Source organism: Pseudopipra pipra, chromosome 24 (assembly GCF_036250125.1).
Source record: "Pseudopipra pipra isolate bDixPip1 chromosome 24, bDixPip1.hap1, whole genome shotgun sequence".
NCBI classification, from domain to species: domain Eukaryota; kingdom Metazoa; phylum Chordata; class Aves; order Passeriformes; family Pipridae; genus Pseudopipra; species Pseudopipra pipra.
Window position 1 is genome coordinate 169387 of NC_087572.1, and position 18153 is coordinate 187539.

The 18153-nt window shown below is 44.3% G+C and overlaps 1 long non-coding RNA gene across 2 annotated transcripts in view; it reads left to right on the forward strand.

Annotated features, from left to right (window-relative positions):
• LOC135402106 (uncharacterized) overlaps positions 1-18153 on the forward strand; it is a 63025-nt gene that overhangs the window by 40829 nt on the left and 4043 nt on the right. Inside the window, exons 2-3 of one of the 2 annotated variants that reach the window (XR_010425027.1) lie at positions 13892-13940; positions 15127-15311. This is a non-coding gene — a long non-coding RNA (uncharacterized LOC135402106). Of the gene's footprint in view, positions 1-13891; positions 13941-15126; positions 17401-18153 lie in introns of those variants that run through there. The other variant, XR_010425026.1, reaches the window with a different exon arrangement.

Below are 18153 nucleotides of genomic sequence, written 5' to 3' on the forward strand. Positions count from 1 at the left end.
TTCAGTACATAACTGTTTTTGTCTGCTGCTCTTTAGAGTACCACCCGATATTCTCCCTGTTCTGGTCATTTATACTTGGACACGTTTTTGAGAAGCCACAACTTATTTAGTCCCCCTTTCCTGTGAATGAGTAGTTTAAAAATGTTTCCTCGTTTTGTTATTTTGCACTTGTCTATACTAGTTAGGTAATGGAGTTGTGTTGCAGAAGACTCACAGCTGGATATGACAATCTGAACCAGATGTTCACACCCTAGGCCAGACACAGCTGTTTCTCTGTAGCTGGCAAGGGATGTAGAACAAGTAAATGCAGAGACAGCAAGCCTGAAAAAAAATCTAAGGTAATCAGGCTGAATATGCCTGGAGTTTTAGGCCATCTGGAAGATTGCCAGAAGGCTATTTATTTTGATGTCTACACCTGCTGAATGGGAATGCTGTGTGTGAACTGAAAGCTTGAAGTAATACTGTCTCCCTTTTTCAGCACTCCACTCCCTCTAGGCAGTGTTGCTTGCTTCATAAATTGTTCTCTACAACTTAGGTTTGATTTAAAAGAAAACACGAAAATAAAAACAAAGAAAAAGCAAAACAAAAAACCCCCCACCAAATCAAACCAAACCAAAACAACAAACAAAAAACCCCAAACCAGACAAAAACAAACCTAAAACTTATTTCCTGGCTATTGATGAGGGTAGAAGGAAAGCTCTGCAGCACTGGAGAATAGAAAGGGAACACAGTGTTTCAGACTGCCCCTTGGAGAGTTGTAGGCAGTGTAATGTGCTAGATGTGTTGTGAACCACTGGAATGATTTTCTTTGTCCCATTTATAGTGAATTGGGAGAGAAATTCCCACAAGCCTTTTTCCCTACTGTTGTGTGCACACTTGCCTTTCTGTGCTCGATGTAACAGATTGATCCCACAATGCCCCATCTGGCTCAGCCCTGCTGGCTGCAATCCTCTCCTCACCTGCCTTGCTGTCAACATGAAAGCTCCTGGGGCTTCCATTCTACAAAAAGTTTTGGTGTTGATGGTGGCAGCACGTTCCTGCAGTTATGAACATTTGATTACGATAATTTCTCATGGTCAAGGGAGGATTTTTGGACAAACAAACCCAAGAGGATCAGAGATAGAAGGACCACTGTCTTAAAGTTGCTGACAGGGTAGAGATCTTTCAGAAGATGCTGGCTTCCCCAAGCCTCTGTGCTGCTCTAAGGAAATGAGAACATCTCACAGGTGAGAAAGCAGTTACCTTAAGGAGTGATGTCTAGTGCTGCAATAGTAAGGTTCTAAACACACAAAAATCTATCTTCTCTTGTGTTTGGTTTTTACCAATACTTTCCTGGTAATTGTACTGATGCATTCAGTGTAATTTTCTGAGAAACCCTGTACTCTCACGCTCTCCACAGCCATTAGCAGCATAGATTTTGCCACCTCCCCAGTGTGTGCTGAGCAGCAACCCTGCTGTAGCTGACATGCAGCATATCCAGCTGCAGTGGTGATGATTGTGCCCACTGCTGTCAGTGCAGCAAACAAGCATTTCCTTTTTTGCTCATGCATGTGGCAGTTCTTCAAATGTTATTACCGATCTGTACCAGTTTTGGTGGGGATAGAGTTAATTTTCTTCACAGTAGCTCATATGGTGCTGCCTTTTGCACTGAGATGAAAATAGTGCTGATAACACACTGATGTTTTATTGCCAAACATTGCTTACACAGCAGCAAGGCCTTTTCTGCCTCCCTGACTGCTCCTTCCCCATGAGGAGGATGGTGGTGAGGGTGGATAAGAAGCTGAGGGGGGACACAGATGACCCCAGCTGACCAAAGAGATATTCCACAGCATATGACATCATATGGGGAAGAAGGAAGAAGGGGGGACATTCAGGGCAATGGTGCTTGTGTTCTCAGGTCACTGTTGGGTGTGCCAGAGCCCTGCTGTCCTGGGGATCACAAACACCTGCCTCACCCATGGGAAGTCAGGAATGAATTCCTCGGTTTGGTTTGTTTGCACACACAGCTTTTGCTTTACCTCTTAAACTGTCTTTATCTCAACATATGAGTTTCCACACTTTTACTCTTCTGATTGTCTCCCGTCTCGCTGTGGGGAAGTGGGCTGTGTGGTGCTGAGCTGCCTGCCAAGGCTGAGCCACAGCTTGTCCCAAAGTCAATGAGCAATTCAGTGAGCTGGTTGTAAATGCACCATAGTTCTCCCTCAATTTCCCCTTTGCAGACGGATACAGTGGACATCCTAAAATCGTTTTAGAATATTTACTTCTTAACCTGACCCGGATAACTCTTATCACAGAATATTCTGAGTTAGAAGGGCCCCACAATGTGTAATGCTATGATGCTTTGCCAGAGGAAGAAGTTACAGGTTTTCTTTGATTATTTGTTTGGTTTCCATTACCAGAGACATGAACCTACAGAGAGTACTTGAGCTGATACCTTTGAAGGACATGATATTTTAAAACAAATAAAAGATCTACTGTGTGTTATAAGCAATAATCAATAATTAAAAGCCTTGTTAAAACATTGCTGAAGAGTACTTCAGAAGAAAAGTAGTTATACTGCATTTCATGCTTAATTCAATGTCAATTAGCTGATTGTTAACTTCCCTCCAGCTAAATCTTGTTCAGCACAGAGAAGAGAAATCAAAAGCATTCTGGCTTTAACAAGCCTAGTGTTTCAATCATTCATCTCTGCCCGCAGGCTCAAAATCAATGTCAACAGACGTTTCATTGCAATTTTATCAGCCATTTCTGCATGTCACTGTTTTCTTGGCTGCCCTGATTGTCCCTGAAAACCATCTGTGGGAATCAGAATTCATCTTGAGCAGAAAATCAAACCGCCTTTGCTCTTCCCTAACTCCTGGTAGGTTCCCTTTCACCGAGATAACACGAGGGCTGCTGCCCGCCCCCACTTCCCAAACGGCTCAGAGCACTCCTGTGCCCTGGGAGAGCGGCGGGGGTCGGGGTGGCCCTTCAGCACCGCAGACAGCGCCGGGAGCAGCTCTGCCCTGCCCTGCCCTGCCCTGCCACGCCCTGCCCTGCCACGCCCTGCCACGCCCTACCACGCCCTGCCACGCCCTGCCCCGCACGGGGCCGACGCTGCGAAGCAGTTCCCCTCCTCAGCCTTCCTCCTCCTTCTCAACCCTTAAAGCCAGAGTAGCTTTAAGGGTGTCCATGTCCCTTGAAACACGAAGGGATTGAGGGGCTCTCAAAAGATTTTCTACTTACATATGCTTGAATTACCTCTAGACAATTGTGTCAAAAAATAACAGGTCAACACCTGAAATTTATGAGATATCACAGACATTCCCATTTGCTTCACAGTGATGTCACTAATTGTGAGATTCACTTCTGTGGAAAGTGTCAAGAACAAGAGCTGGGATAAAGTCTACATTTGAATGCTAGTGGTGTTTGGGTCTTGTCTAGCTCCTGCAGAACTTGTATTGATAACAGGCTGCTTTCTACCTGAAACCAGGGTGTCTGATTGCTGCACTTACCCTGCAAGCAATGTAGGATGGCATGTTACACTCAGAAATGACACAGGAGTGGCGTTTCAGACTTCTTTGCTGTTTCCAGACCTGGTCCATGGTGCTTCAGGTTCAGCTCACGCTTTTGAAAGAACTGATTCACTTTTGGGGTCTGTGGCTTTCTGCCTACTTGCTTCAGGAACAGGGTGCACAAGTGCAGTGCCTGGTGAGAAAAGTGGACTCACCATCGTTACCCTTAAAAGACAAATTTGTTCTTCAGCTTGGACAAATGACTTTGTTAAATGATGTGATCTAAATGTCCTGACCAAGATTAAGAGAAACTTGGCGTCTGTCCAGGCACCATATTGGTCACTGTTGTTACTAAATGGGAGCCAAGCTAACAAAATTAAGGTTATTTCCCCAGCTCAGAGATATTTGCAAACACTGCCACAATATCCACAGATCATATAGAAGTTCAATAACTTTAATAATGTTCAGGAGGCCCACTCTGTCATGTTGTTGTGGAGGTATCTACAGACATGCAAAATAAAAAACAGGTTTAGACAAGCTCACACTGTTTACCACTTGTGTCTGAAGAGCTGATCTTCTAACGGTTTCAAGCATAGTTGCTTCAATGGCTAACACTGAATTTCTGATCCCATTCTCACAATTTTGCTGCAGGTTTTATGACTCCTTTTGTGATACTTCTGTTTCAACAGAAGTGATTTTTCTCTTCATGAAACAATATTCACTAGATCATTTTACAAACATTCCTTCACTGGAATGGTGTTACACTTGATAGTTTTTCTCATATTTGTTTTCCAGTGCAGCATCTCAGTTCAAATTGTGACTCCATGTTCTTTGTCAGGAGCTGCTTCTGGCCTTAATAGAATTTTGCAGAGCCAAGCACAGTTCCAAGGATGGGAAATGGATGCTGGGACCAACAAGTGCCACCAGAACATCAGCAATACCAATGAAGTTACACAAGTTTGATTGTCAGCATTCCATTTCTCCTTGATTCTGTCTCAGAAACAGCTAAAATCAAGGTTTTTTTCAAGAACTTATGCTAAGAAGAAGTGCAACAGTGCAATAAAAATGAACACCAAACTAGTCTAAAATTTAAAAATGTCTTGCTGTCATCAGTGCAGCCAGCAGTTTGCTCTGAACCTGGTACTGCATGGGCACACATCTGTGGGCACACATCTCTGCCTTCATGCAGAGATATCAAAATGAGTATTTGTTTTTCTAGTATTAAAAAGACAGATCCCTCCCTTGTGGAGAGGGATTCATGTGGCACTGACAAGAGCCATCCTCTCTTTTCAGGTTCTAAGAAGTGGTGCCTTCACAATGCAGGAAGGCAAGCCTTGTCTCCTAGGATCTTTTTGTCCTTTTTAGGCTAAATTAGCTGAGAATAAAGAAAAAAAAAAACACTTTGGGAAAAATTCCGAGGGAAACAGAAAGAGGAGGAAAAAAATATTCATCAGAAAAAACTCAAACTTTTTAAAATAAAATAATATTCTCCTATTTAGTTTTTTCAATTTTTGAGACTTTTAGGCTACAAAAAAGTGTCTTTTCCTATTAAGAAAATTGCCTTCACTTTCTTGCAATGAAGAAAGTTCTGTTTCTAATGATGGGAGAAGTTGAGTGTAGCTGCTGAGTAGCTGGAGTGGGGATCTGGCTATCAATGCGTCACCAGCTAAATGTGATTTGAGATGCAGTTTGCTTTTCTGTATCTCAGATCTCAGGGCTAAACCACAAACTGTACATGACACAACTAAATTAATATTTAAAAATAATTACTTGCAGCCTGAAGGTAAACAGAAAAAGGGTAAATAATTGATAGCACTGGGACTGCCACACTGTAACTCTGCTGAGCATTTATGATGTGCTGTGAAGGTTCAAAGGGATTGCTCGTCTACTGCCTCTGAAGGAGGGTTTTTGCTAATCATTCCAGGACTTGTTTTGTCAGCCAGCAATGTTTGCAGAGTTTGAAGCACCAGAATAGAATGCCAGCTTAATTTAGGTGAATCTGTAGTTTAATTTACTAACTTTCATTGCAAGATTTGCATTGTAAATGATAAGGTGATTTTCATATATATTTTTTTTTAAATCCCATCAACATCTAAAGGGAAATTTCATGTGGTCTGCTGCCAAGAACGTAGAATAACTTGCATTTAAGGAGTTCTTACATAACATGCCACCCTATGACAATACTTGTCTGCAGAGCCTGGTGATGCCTGGATAGTTGGTAGCTCTTCACTTTTCAGTTGCAAATATCCCTCCTTTTACAGCCCAACATGAGAATAACCAGTGTTCAAAGTGACAGATGCCCATAAATAAAGGTCAATGATTTCAAATTGATTAATTTTCCAAAACTTCTTGCACTGATTATTATTACATGTGCTGCCTCCACACAGGACTTCACCGTTTTCTGGTGTTAAAGCAAAGGATGAGCAAATACCCAGGCAACGTGTGGGGAGTCAATCGCTGCAGGTCTGCTGTGTAGTGAAATATGGTGCCATACACCTCTGTGGGGAAGGGATCAAAACTTCAAAAAGAGAACAAAACTGTCTGTCAGCAATGCCAGCTGGGCTGGCTGAGCCAACAACTCCCAAAGTGTTATTTGCAGCAAATATCTTAGTGTTGGGAATGAAATGTGGTTTCTTATCTTTGTGCCCACTCAGAGCTTCAGCAATGGCAACTCCTTTAACACTTTGTACTTCCTCACACTTTACTTTCATGGCTTGAAAATGCAATCTAACCTTTTGTTTAGATTTTGGAAAAAAAAAAAAATCCATACTAAGGTGTCCAAGCATGAGGGTCATTTAAAGGCACACAGTAATTCTTACACTCCACTGAACAGTAGGGAGGCTTTCAGTGAAACCTGGGAGACTTTTTCCAGCTGATAAGCATCTGGAAGTGAACAGTAAGAATTGCTAAATAGAAAACATGTGGAATCTTTGTCACTGAAGATATGTAAAAAGAATATTGTCTGTAGTTCAAGAGTACCTCAGTCCTGTCTCTCTTCCAGCCCTGTTAGTCCAGGTCTAAACAACTGAGGCACAAAGAAGTTTAGCAGAACATGCAGGTCTGTGTATATTGGATCCAAGCTCAATGTTTATAGCAGGAAATTGAGGTTGCCAGTTTTCGTATTTTAAAACTGCTATGGCAGCATTTGGATAGTCCTGCATGTCCCAGCTCCACAGGTCCTCACTTCCCTGAGAATCTCCATTCTCATTGATAAAAATAATACTATTTCTAGTCCTCATGGTTTCAGAAGAAGGCCTAAAATTAGATGACATATCACTGATATGCTTTCATTCCACCACTGCGGGGACAGGGAACTCCTGCTTTTTCATCCTTGGGGTTCCCAATGGAGGGAAAGGCAAAACAAAAAAAAAAAAAAAAAAAAAAAAAAAAAAAAAAAAAAAAAATAAAATCCTACTCTGAACTCCATTCCAACATTCAGGTCACCACCCTTCTCCTTTCTTCTCCACACCCAAGACCACACACTTGCACCTCCAGGCACCACGTCTGCCTGCCAATGCAGGAGGTTACAATCTCATTGCAGTTCTGGTTATCTTTCAAAGAAAAATGTCCTAAAAGAAACCCCAAGAGCTCAGTGGTGCAGCCCCACCCCTGCCATGGAGCATGGCCACACTGGCTGCTCGCAGGCTGTGCAGAGAAGGGCTCTCTTGTCCTTGGGAAAGTGGCCAATGACTTTTATAGGAAGAAGCAGCTGAAGGCAAAGTCATTGCTGTTAAATCTTTTGCTGCTCTAAGGGAATGGGAGGCACTGAGACAGACTGGGACATCTCTGGCCAGTACAAAATCACTGGGGAATTTCAATTTTTTTTTTCTCTGAAGTTATGTTAGCTACAGGAGTGTTTCAGGAGACCCAGGCCTTTGTTGTATTACCAGCTTGAGGAATAGGAAAATGAGTATTCTTTCTGGAACACTGATGTCTTCATTTTGTAGGACCAGTAACATTATTTTAGTTTAAAAATCTCTGGGAACATCTACTTGGCTGAACACTACACTGGTTTATCTTTCATGGGGGATAAACTGGCATTTCTACAAACAGTGGATGGTATTGCTAATGTGAATTTTGTTTGACGGCGAGATTTCTGCCAGGGTAGTAGCTTGGTGTGTTATGAGGTTAGACCTGTGGAAAGGACAGTAGAGAAAATAACTACTGAGTACTGATTGAATCAAAAACTAAAAGCCATCACATAAAAGGGAACTTGCCTTGGAAACATTTGGCCTTTCAGAGATGTGTGCCAGAAGTCCCAGTGAAGCTTCCCAGAGAATGCAGTAATACATGCAAAAAAGAGATTTTGCTAGTGAAATACCCCACTTGTGAACTGTTCATGGGTATAAAAAAAATGGATCTGAGGTCTTGCCACCTGAGTTCCCTTCCTCTCCCTCAGCAGGTTATCAGCACGAAAACAGGAAATGAATTGGACACCATTAATAAAACATGAAGCTTTCGTGTTCAAGTTCTGTGCTCTGTCGTTCAAGTGTAGAAGACACTGTGTGAGAAGGAAACAGAGGAGTCACATCCACAAGTTCATTTACTCTTTTTAACTACACAGCAAACTTTGGCTTAGACTTGGAACTAAACCATTCTTTTCTCCCCCTGAATTTATCTAAAAGCTTTTAAACCCTCATATAGAAATCCTGAGGGACTGTTACTGAACTGTGAGTAGTCTTTCAGAACATAAAACATTTTCCTAATAGATTTCAGCAATAACGACATATTGCCAATACTGTTTTTTAACTCAGAAGTGTCTGTCACTGTGATGTAACATTTTAGACCTTGTTTTCCTGCATTGGTTTTGGAGCTGTTTGTATAGCACAGATTTTTTTCACTGTAATGGATGTCCTTTTTTCACTACTCTCTTATGTTTGTGATTTTAGCAACATCCCAACCCTTGCTTTCTTTTGGGGGTTCATTTGCTAGAGGAGAATTTATGAGTCAACCGTCTCATCAAACTGTTGTTTTTCACCAAAGAACAAATTATCAGCCTCAAAGAATAGAGGCCTGTATGATGTAGACTGAAAGACACCCCCACCCCTCCACTGCCAGCACCGCCACCTTTTCTGTCTGTACTTTAAAATCACCTCATGAAAGCTTATGGTCCCAGCAGCAGTCCAAGGAAAAGGGCTTGCAAACTTGTTAGGAAAAAGTCATGGGAACAAAAGTAGAAGACCCGGTTCAGCCAGACAAAGAGGCCTTCTGCAGATGTAATAAAGGCTTGGTTTGCTCTATGGGGGAGTTTAATTGCAAAATATTTAGCATAGGTGAATCATAAGGAGCCTAACTATAGGAAGAGGTTAACCACAGTTGTAGGAAAGATTCATCTGAGGCTACAATAAACAAGTTTTTGGTGGGAAGGAACAGAAGACTCTCCTCAGCTGTGGACAGACCCACTCCCGAAACTCAAAGGTTGAGTTGTGAGTCCAAAGCAGGAATTCTGCTCCTGACCTTAGATAGTTCTTTTAGGAGGTAACTAAGTACAAGGTCAGGTGGAAAGATAAGATGTTTATTGCTAGTGGGAATTTTTATCAGGCTGCTGTGGCTGGGACCACCAGGTCATCTCCCATGGGAGACAATGCTTCACAGTAGGGCTTACCACAGCTGTAAGTGTAACCTAGAGATTATTAGAACCTCCATATTTTTGAACAAACTACTATTTTCTCACTGTTAAATAAATATGGAAGCACTGCTTCCATAAATCCTGTCAGGAACAAGAGGCTCTGGACTCAGAGATTTTAGGCCAGGTCCAAATTCCTTCATTTATTTCTGTGTAGTCTCCTAAATAACCTGTTTGCCAGATGTGCCTCTTGCTTAATTCCTGAAATGCAGAAGACCTCAAACTAGGGGGAGAAATCTGGACAGTGAGACAATCCACAATCAGCAAACTTACAAATTCAGTGTTATAGTTCAACTAAACATTCAATTAAACATTTTTCTTGGCTGCCATCTACAAGTTTGATGATAGGAAATTGGACTTGACTCATTGCAATACAAAGGGGCAGTTTGGTAAATGCACATTCTCAGCCCAAATCATTAGTCCACAACCAGAGTAGAATTAGATTTTCGTTGAAGTTTTTGTTGCCATTTGGTTTACTTGTGTTTGTTCTCTGGCTCCATCCATAACAATTGCAGCCAAGCTCTAATTCTTAACTGTTTGGAGTTATTCATTCTCAGGAGAGATAGGCCAGACAGTTCATTGAAAAACATTCAAAGTATTAGTGGGATGACTCCTAATTGTGCAGAAGGTTCTTTATTAACATTTCTATTTTGTTACATATTTTGTTACTTGGGGTTTAGGTCATACAATTTGTTTTTCTACATTATTTCATCCATCCTATCAAGGAACTACCTTCTGTTTGAAGTTTGAGGTTGCTGGAAATAGACATTATAAACATCTGTGATCAGTGGAGAATAATACAGCTGAAGGCTGGCTGTTTGGGATCAGCTGAGTGGAAGTCTGAGTGATCATGATCAATTGAGTGGAAGTCTAACTGGATGTGTTCATGGAGGGATGTCTTGTATGATTGAGGGAATGTGAGACAGAGCATGATTTATGGAGAGTAATCAGTACTGGAGCTGGAACAGGAGTCACTTAGCTTAGATTAAAATACAACAGCACCTGGTGCTTGCTGCAAATGCATTTTTTCCTGGAAAAAGACAGTCACCCATCTAGAATGTTTTCTAAATAACACATCTCTGCTCTTTTTTAAATATTAGTATGTTAAATGTCCAAAAAATTCTTGCCAAAAATGATGCCTTGATTACGGGAGCGGAGCCCCCTCATTTTCCCGGTCGAGGCACTGAGTCCCCAGGGCTGTTTGGACACTAACTAGGGAGGGCTGGGATGGACCACTGGGTCCTGGCAGAGCCTCTGAGCCAGGCTCTTTGCTGCAGTCTTTCTTGGCAACTTGCCTGCTAAAACTGCATCTGACTTCCAAGTATTTCCCATGACTCTGTTTTTAACCCTCTCCCATAAGAGTCTCTTATGCCAGTCATTTTTGATAGCTTTTTTTTTTCCTTATATCTAGCCTAAACTTCCCCTTCCCTAGCTCCAGGTCAGTGCTTATGCTGGTGTCGTGTCTCCTGCCCCTCTCTCTCCTCATCCTGCTGCACATTCACGTTAACTGCAAGGTAACTGGGGACGGATCCTGTCCCCCAAGTCTTTGTTTCTCCAAACTGTAGCTTAAATTCTACCCTCCTGCAGCAAAAGCCACTGAGATCTTCAGGTTTGTCCTTTTGGGTCTGCACTTGCTGTTGTACCTAGTTCTCAGCACAAAGTTCTTTGATATTATAATGTTGTAATGGCAGGAGACCCTGGTTAAGCAAAACCGGAACCGGCCTTCCCTCCCTCCCTCAGGGGTTTCAGGTTATTAACAGGGCTTTGCTCAGCTGAGCAACAGGGTTCCATCAGGTCTCTGCCCACATTCCTGTCTTACAGCTTCACAATTCTCATACTATTTTAAAAAGCAGGAACAAGTCAGCTCATATGATCCCAGCAGATCCTCAGCCTGTCATGGCCACTGATCTTTTGAAGTTAGAGGCTCACAAAATCCTGCTGTCCATCTCTGCCCCCCAGGAGGAATGTGTCTGTGAACTAGATCCTCTGTGGGATCACTTTGCTCCCCACTAGTGGCATGGCACTGCCACTGTGAGCCTGGACCCTGCCTACCTGCCCAACCCACCCCCCCCACCCCCCCCGTCTGTCTCTGGGACTTCTTTGCTCAGTTACCTGCTTTAAGCTCATTATGCAGCATTATATCAACTGTTTTATTGCAATAAAAATGAATTCTGTCGTGCAAAGTCAGTGTCTCAAGTGAAGGAGACTTTTGGACTTGCATGGCACAACCTACTTCTAATAAGCCTCTGTTACACAGTAGATGTGAGACCTTATTCCCAGGTGTTTCACACTGTTTACTCCACTGTGTCATGTGGAATTGATACCAGGGTTTGCAATCTCTTGTTTCTCCCTTTCCTGGTCATTCTCACAAGGAGCAAAGTTGCTTTATGTGCTCATTGCAAACCTTCCAAAACTTGTGCTGGAGTGTTCCCTGTGCTGGGAATCCTGCCAGAGCTTCATCCCCATTCTGTGCTCTTCTTCTTGGTATGTGCACTGCTCAAGTCACATCAACAAAAGGCACCAGATCTGTGACACTTCTCAGCCCTGTAGCAGGGACGGGAAGTGGCATTAGAACCAGACAAAGAGTTTGGTGCTTTAGAATCTGGTCTTGGTTTAAGATCTTTTCATTTGAAGGCCTCTGGCACTTTACAAGCCCTCCCCTGAGTTTTTCATCCTCTTTCAAGGTGCTGTAATAAACCTCCTTTTCAGCTGGCTCAGCTCATAGTCTGTGGTGGGTCTCTTGCACTGTGCACAGGTGTGCCCTGAGACCTGGACTGAGCATCACCTGGCTCACCTGGTTCCCCTGGCAGGGGGGCTGCTGGCCTGTGCTGAGTGGATCTGGCAGCAGTGTCTGAAGGACTGAAAGTTTCATGTCCCAGATGCCACCTGCCACGTGCCCTGCTCTGCTGGAGGTGTGCAGCACCAAGCCTTTGTGCCCAATAAGCAAACTGGGTGGTGAGGCTCAGGAGTGCATAGGCTGGGTGCAGTCCAAGACTTCCACATCTGCAGCTGCAGCATAACCAAGAGAGGAAATCCAGGAGGCTGCACCTCTCTGTTCCACTTACAGCCTGGCCTCAGACACCATCCTGGGGCCAGAGCCACGGGGTAACAGTTTGCCAGCACCAGGGAGAGGGCTGGGATCTGCTTTTTCTGTGTGCCTCAGGATTAGTTCACCACAGCCAAGTGTGTCCAGATCCTACTCAGTGGCATCTGAGCCCAGCACCAGTCTGTGCTGAGGATGGTCTCTGCTGGGTGGCTCTTCCTGCCAGGGTACCAGGGGCTCAGCAGGGCCCCCAGTCCCTGGAGAATCTGTGGAGTGGAGCAATGATCAGAGAGCTCCTTAAAAATGTCTCCTTGGAGAGCTTCTACCTGCTGCAACAAAGAAGGTGCCCAACCACAGGAGAAAACTTAATTTCTTGTGTCTTGGTTTACCATATCTAGGACAGTGGCCTGCCAGGTAGTTACTTAGGCATAATTTCTGACATGAACTTGAGATATCTGGAACTGAAGGTCAGACTTCAGCATCTTCCACACAATCCCAGTGGCAGAAAGCATCTGAGGAATCCCACAGACTCACACCCAATTTTCAAGGTTAGCATTTCTCCCAGCATACACAGCCCTGCCCAGGAGGCTAGCAGGGCTACATTATCTGGAGTTTGAATCTGGACATGAGGAGGCAGGTGCTGGGGAAAACAGGCAGGCACATGAGCAGTCAAAGGCAAGAGCAAGCGTTTCAGGTCTGCACACTCAGCACACAGCACCCCATCCAAGCTGGGCTGGGGATGTTGAAGAAGGGAAACAGGGAACACCAAGGATGTGTTGCAAGGCTTCTGCCAGACTGAGCACAAGGCAACACCAGTGCCCATATGGGAGACAGGCATATGAGAGGTGGGGAAGGGAACTTCCAACAGTGAGATTCAAGGATCGAGAGGAAAAATACAGGGAAAAACAAAGCATATTGGGCTGCAATTCCTGAAGCTGTGATGAGAGACCCTCTGCCCCCACAGTGGCAGACAAGGGAGCAGCAGCCCACCCCAGATAGGATGTCCCTGTGGGTGCCTGGCTGCAGCCGATGCCTGGAAAGCTGGACTGGGACTGGCACCCCCTGTGGCCTCTGCTTGTGTGTTCCTCTTCCAGATGGAGACTCAGCAAGGAGAAAGTTGATAGAATTTAAGTGGAAGATCTAAGGGCTTACCTGTGCTGGGAAAGGGCTTGGGCCATGGCCAGGAAATGTGAGGTGCACAGCAGGGGAGGTGATTCCTGTGCTGGGAGATACTGCCAGCACAAATCTCTTAATAGTCTTTCAGTCTCAGCAAGGCCTTAAAATCAATCAGAGGATTAACTAAGCAAAGCTGGTTTTGTGATACATGATCCAGCTTTGTGCAATTGGATCTAACATAGCTCAGGCTCTCCCTGGTGATGGGGCTCACTCCTGTGCCACCCACAGCTGTGAGCCCGTGGAAGAATGGCAGCAGCTGGTGGGGAGCAGGGGAGACCTGGCCAGGGCAGCTGAAGGAGTGGAGTCCCACCACCATGGTACAACCTGCTCAGGAGCAGGGATGCCAGAGCATAGCAGTGCAGCAGGGCTTGTGCCAGTCCGTCCCTTCCCTCCCACCAGTGTCTCCTCTTAACTCAGCATTCTCCCTGCAGAAGCTCTCTGGAGGCACCATGAGCCACCAACCCCTTCTCATGAGCTACCTTCTTTGTATGGCTTCTGTGACACTTTTTTCCCAGGAAAAAAGTACATTGTGCTGTCCCTTTTCTCTTACAGTGTTGACTCCCTGACTCCAGGGCTGACCCTTCTCCTGCAATGTGCACTGGTAAGCCTCATCCACAGAGGACTGGTTTTAAGCTGCCACCAGTGAAGGAAATGACAAACTCCAAAACACAAACTCCAGCTCCTGGCAGATCAATACTTTAATTCATTTGATGAAAACAGCAGCAATCCACCCAGCTGACACCTGGCAGCATCTGTTCCCAGCCAGATGTAGGGCTGTTTGTGTAGCATCTGACAAAGCAGTTTGCTTTCTCTCAAGCTGAAAGTTCCTGCTAGTGACAATGTGTGCATGAGAGTTCGGCCAGGCCCTGACAGGGCCTGCATCCCCCAAACATGCCATGGATGCACAGCACTGGCTGATCTGGATGTTGCCACTGTACTTGCTAAGCACTCATAATGCCAAAGTGATGTGAGGAATCATGAAATATCCCCTCCAGAACACAGCAGTCTTGGTCTTCTGGCAAAATTTTCCTCTGCCCTTTTTTTGCAGACACTTCTGCAGTCTGTGGACAGGTTGGGTCGGTCCCGGTGCAATGTAACATGAAGTGATCCCTGGCTGCCGGGTTCTCCTGCTCCCATAACCAGGCTGACTGCAGAGCCTCACAGCTGCTCACAGCCTGTCAGCCACGGGGAGCTCAGCTATGCAAATCTGCTCCAAGAAAATGAGGTCTATAAATAATGGACACCTTGGGCAGCACGTCGGTGGAGGTAATCCATTGCCTTGTTTGAAATGTATCCGGCTATATTTCATGCTTCCATGTGAAAGTTACAAGGAATGAAAAGTACCCAGGACAAAGCCCAACCTGTACTCACCTTCTGACCTAAAAAAAAAAGTGGAGGCAAAATGTTCCTTACCTGAAACTGGAACTAGTGTGCCAGGAAGCCATCTCTTGGACTCTGTGCTGAGGGGTGCTGCAAGAAACACTTCTGCTGCTTCTGCCTCCTTTGCAGTGCCTGCTCATCTCCCCACTTGGTTGTTCAGAAGAATGTGAGAAAGCTTATTGACACCATTTGCCCAGAAAAGGGGCTAGTTTATATCTTAACAAAACCCAAACTGTTCCTCAGTTTTGCTGCCTTTAAATCTTTCCAAACAGAATTTATTTGCCCCACAGCAGTCTCAGCTCTTGGAAGGCACTTCCTTCCTGACTGCTGCTTTGGGTGGCCCGGTAGTCTTGTGAACATAGGCCACAGAAGTCCAGTTAAATTATTCAATTTTTTTTCTCTTCTAGGTGATGAAGAATTTATGTACCTGGAAAATATTCAGAAATGTGAATCAAGACTGATCTGGGGTATCAAAGAGCATCTATAGGAGGCACAGCTCCATGGACTGTGATTCCTCAGTGTGGGAAGATGTGACTGTGGGACAAAATGTGAGCAGTCTCTGGAATCATGAATAGCATGAAGTCACCCAGAGGTAACTTGTTCACTGGCTCTAGTTATTCAAACAGAAGAAGGTGGCTCTTTGGACAATGTGCCATTTATCTGCAGAAATCTTTGCTGCAGAATGTTGTGCATGCTGAAGGTTTACATTAAAAAGAAAAAAAAAAAAACCTGGACAAAGTTGTAAAAGGGGAAAAATAAGCTAGAGGCTATTGAATAACAAACCTCACTTCTGTCATGGGAGATATCTCTCTGCAAGCTGTCAGGCCCTGGGAAAGTGTTCTGTAGAGGCATCGGTGCGAGCTTTGTGCTGTCCTGACAGTCCTCCCTGTGCCTCTGCTGCTGGACAGGGTATCTTTGCTCTCACCTCCTATGGGCATTTGATGTTATGTTCCTGTGCCTCTCCTCCTCCATGATTTCCATCCCCATCACCTTTTTCTGAAACTCACAGATTTAGTGTTACAATTAAATTCTGCACTGAATATATTTTTGCTTTGAAAAGTGTCCAGACAATTCTTTCTGAAAGTCCCTTCTGGTTACCCATAGAGCATTCTAAGAAGGATGAGCCTTTAGATAGGCTGACAAGTCATATAAATAGTAAATACATGGTTCTGAGAATCGAAGTTTCCCTAGGAAGCCTGAATCTCTATTTTTGTGATGGCTTGGTTATCAAATAGATGATTTACATCTTATTAGGTATTTCCATCTGTTGATAGAAAAATGTTCTATTGCATAATGTTCCTTTTGCTCCTGCTTCAGTTCTCACCATTGCCAGAAACACTTTTGGGCCCCTAGACCAACCTGTTTAAATAATCAGCTCAGAGCCAGTGGCACTTTGGGGTGCTCAGTGTGGTGGGTGAGCTTTGGTGGGTGCCTTGGCAGGAGCCTCTGCCCACGGGCCACTGTCAGCAGCACTGGCTGTGCACCTCAAGAACATCCTCTGTCCTAGAGCTCCCGCCTCTTCTGAGAATTGTTTATCCCAAGCTTGGATGCAAATCCCAGCTGCTTCTTTTTCAGTATACGTAGGTTTGTTCACTTTTGGTCAAGCTTGACCAAAGGACAGAATCTGGGTTTCCTGCAGTTTCCTGAAGTTGCTTTGCAGTGCAGTTGCCTGCAGACACCAGAGGAAAAGGATGGTGTCTGCAAACCCAAGTGCACTCCCACCTTGCTCTCCCCATGTTCCACTTGGCCATTTACATATGGGCTGCTCTGCTTCTGGAGGGCGAACTGGAAAACAGCAGTGCCCAATAGTAATCATTTGTTGATAGAAATTCACATTGCTAAAGAGCTCTGAGAACTTTAATTACTCACAAGTACCCCAGGGTGCACTGCTTCTAGCAGTCACTGGGAATAGATTATCCTTACATCTACAACAAAGAACCTGGAAACTGTATTCACAGGCAAGTAAAACAGAGAATATTTTAATGTATAAAATGAGGGGAGAGTGTTGACATGAGTGAAGAGAGGAGGGAAATATTGGGCTCACTGCCTGATTCTTAATCCTTAAACTGTCTTACTATAGTATTGTGAAAGCAAGGAGGAATAAACCTAATACCACAGCTTCTTGCCATCAAGAAACTACGTATTAATACAGTACTGCTAAGGTAATTAACCAAATCAGGCTTAGTCCAGTGCTGAAAGGGATTTCTTCCCCCAGGGATAAGCAGATGTCTCAATCTAATTATACAAGTTATTTAATCAGAACCAGAGGTCGGGTATCTAATGAAAATAGTACCTAGCGTGGAGGAAAGCAGTTGCAGCTCTTGAAGCAATGCAAGCAGAGGGGATATACAAGCTTCCACACCGGGGCAGTTTTTGATGTTCTGCCTTATTACTATACGTAACTTTAGGATCTCAGGGTAGGAATTTGAAAGAAAAAAATTACTTGTGAAAAGAACACATTCTAGCAAAAGTCTGTTTCACTGCCTAGTATGGAAAGGAAATTTTCCTATAAATGTCATCAGTGCACCACCCACCCACAGTGCTGACACAGGAACAAACAGCTGTTTTGTCTGAGGCAGCTGATGGCTCTGTGTTACCATTCCGTGAGCCTTGCCTCACCCACATAAGAATTGTGACAGGTGCCTAAACCTGCCCATAGTCCGATCTAGCTGACAGTGAGGGGGCAGGCTTGCAGGAAGGTGCTCACTGTGTTCTCACAAACAGGCAGAGCCCCTGAACCAATGATTCTTGGGATATATAGGTGTCTGAAAAGCAAGGGGAGCATCATTCCCACTGGGAAGCCTGTGTTGCTATCACCAGCACCGATGGAAAGCAAGTCTTCTGTGTTGCTGTAAAAAATTTTGTTGATAAGGTTGTAAGAAATATTGACCCAAAAAAAGTGGGACTGGGAAAGAAAGTGTTCAGAACAGTAGTCAGAGTGAAGAGATGACACATCATTGCACCATGATTGGAGAGAAAGACCAGATCCTGAGGGCCTGTTGACTGCAGTGGGAGTTTGATGGCCTACAGTGCAGTTAAACAAAATACAAGAAATACAAGTTGTGGCACAGATCAGAGCTCAGATGAAACAGTCCTGTAACCAGTCTGAGAAGTGCTGGGCCCTCGCCAATGAGATACTTGCAACACACGGCAACAAAGCGAAATTTGACTTTGAACTCTGCTATCCTAACTCCAGAAGACCAGTTGCATTTTCATATGCTGTATAAATAATATCACTTCTTTTATCACCTTGTACATACTCCACACCAAATACGCCGGCAATCTGCCTGTGAATAAAAAACTGCCGCTTGTGCAGAGTACGGGGAACTGTGACCTCGGAATCCATGCAAAGACGTGTCTTTAGTGTTACACCAGGTGATGGCATCTAACTTGTTCTTATAACAAAGCAGGACCCACTCCTGCCTTGTCAACTG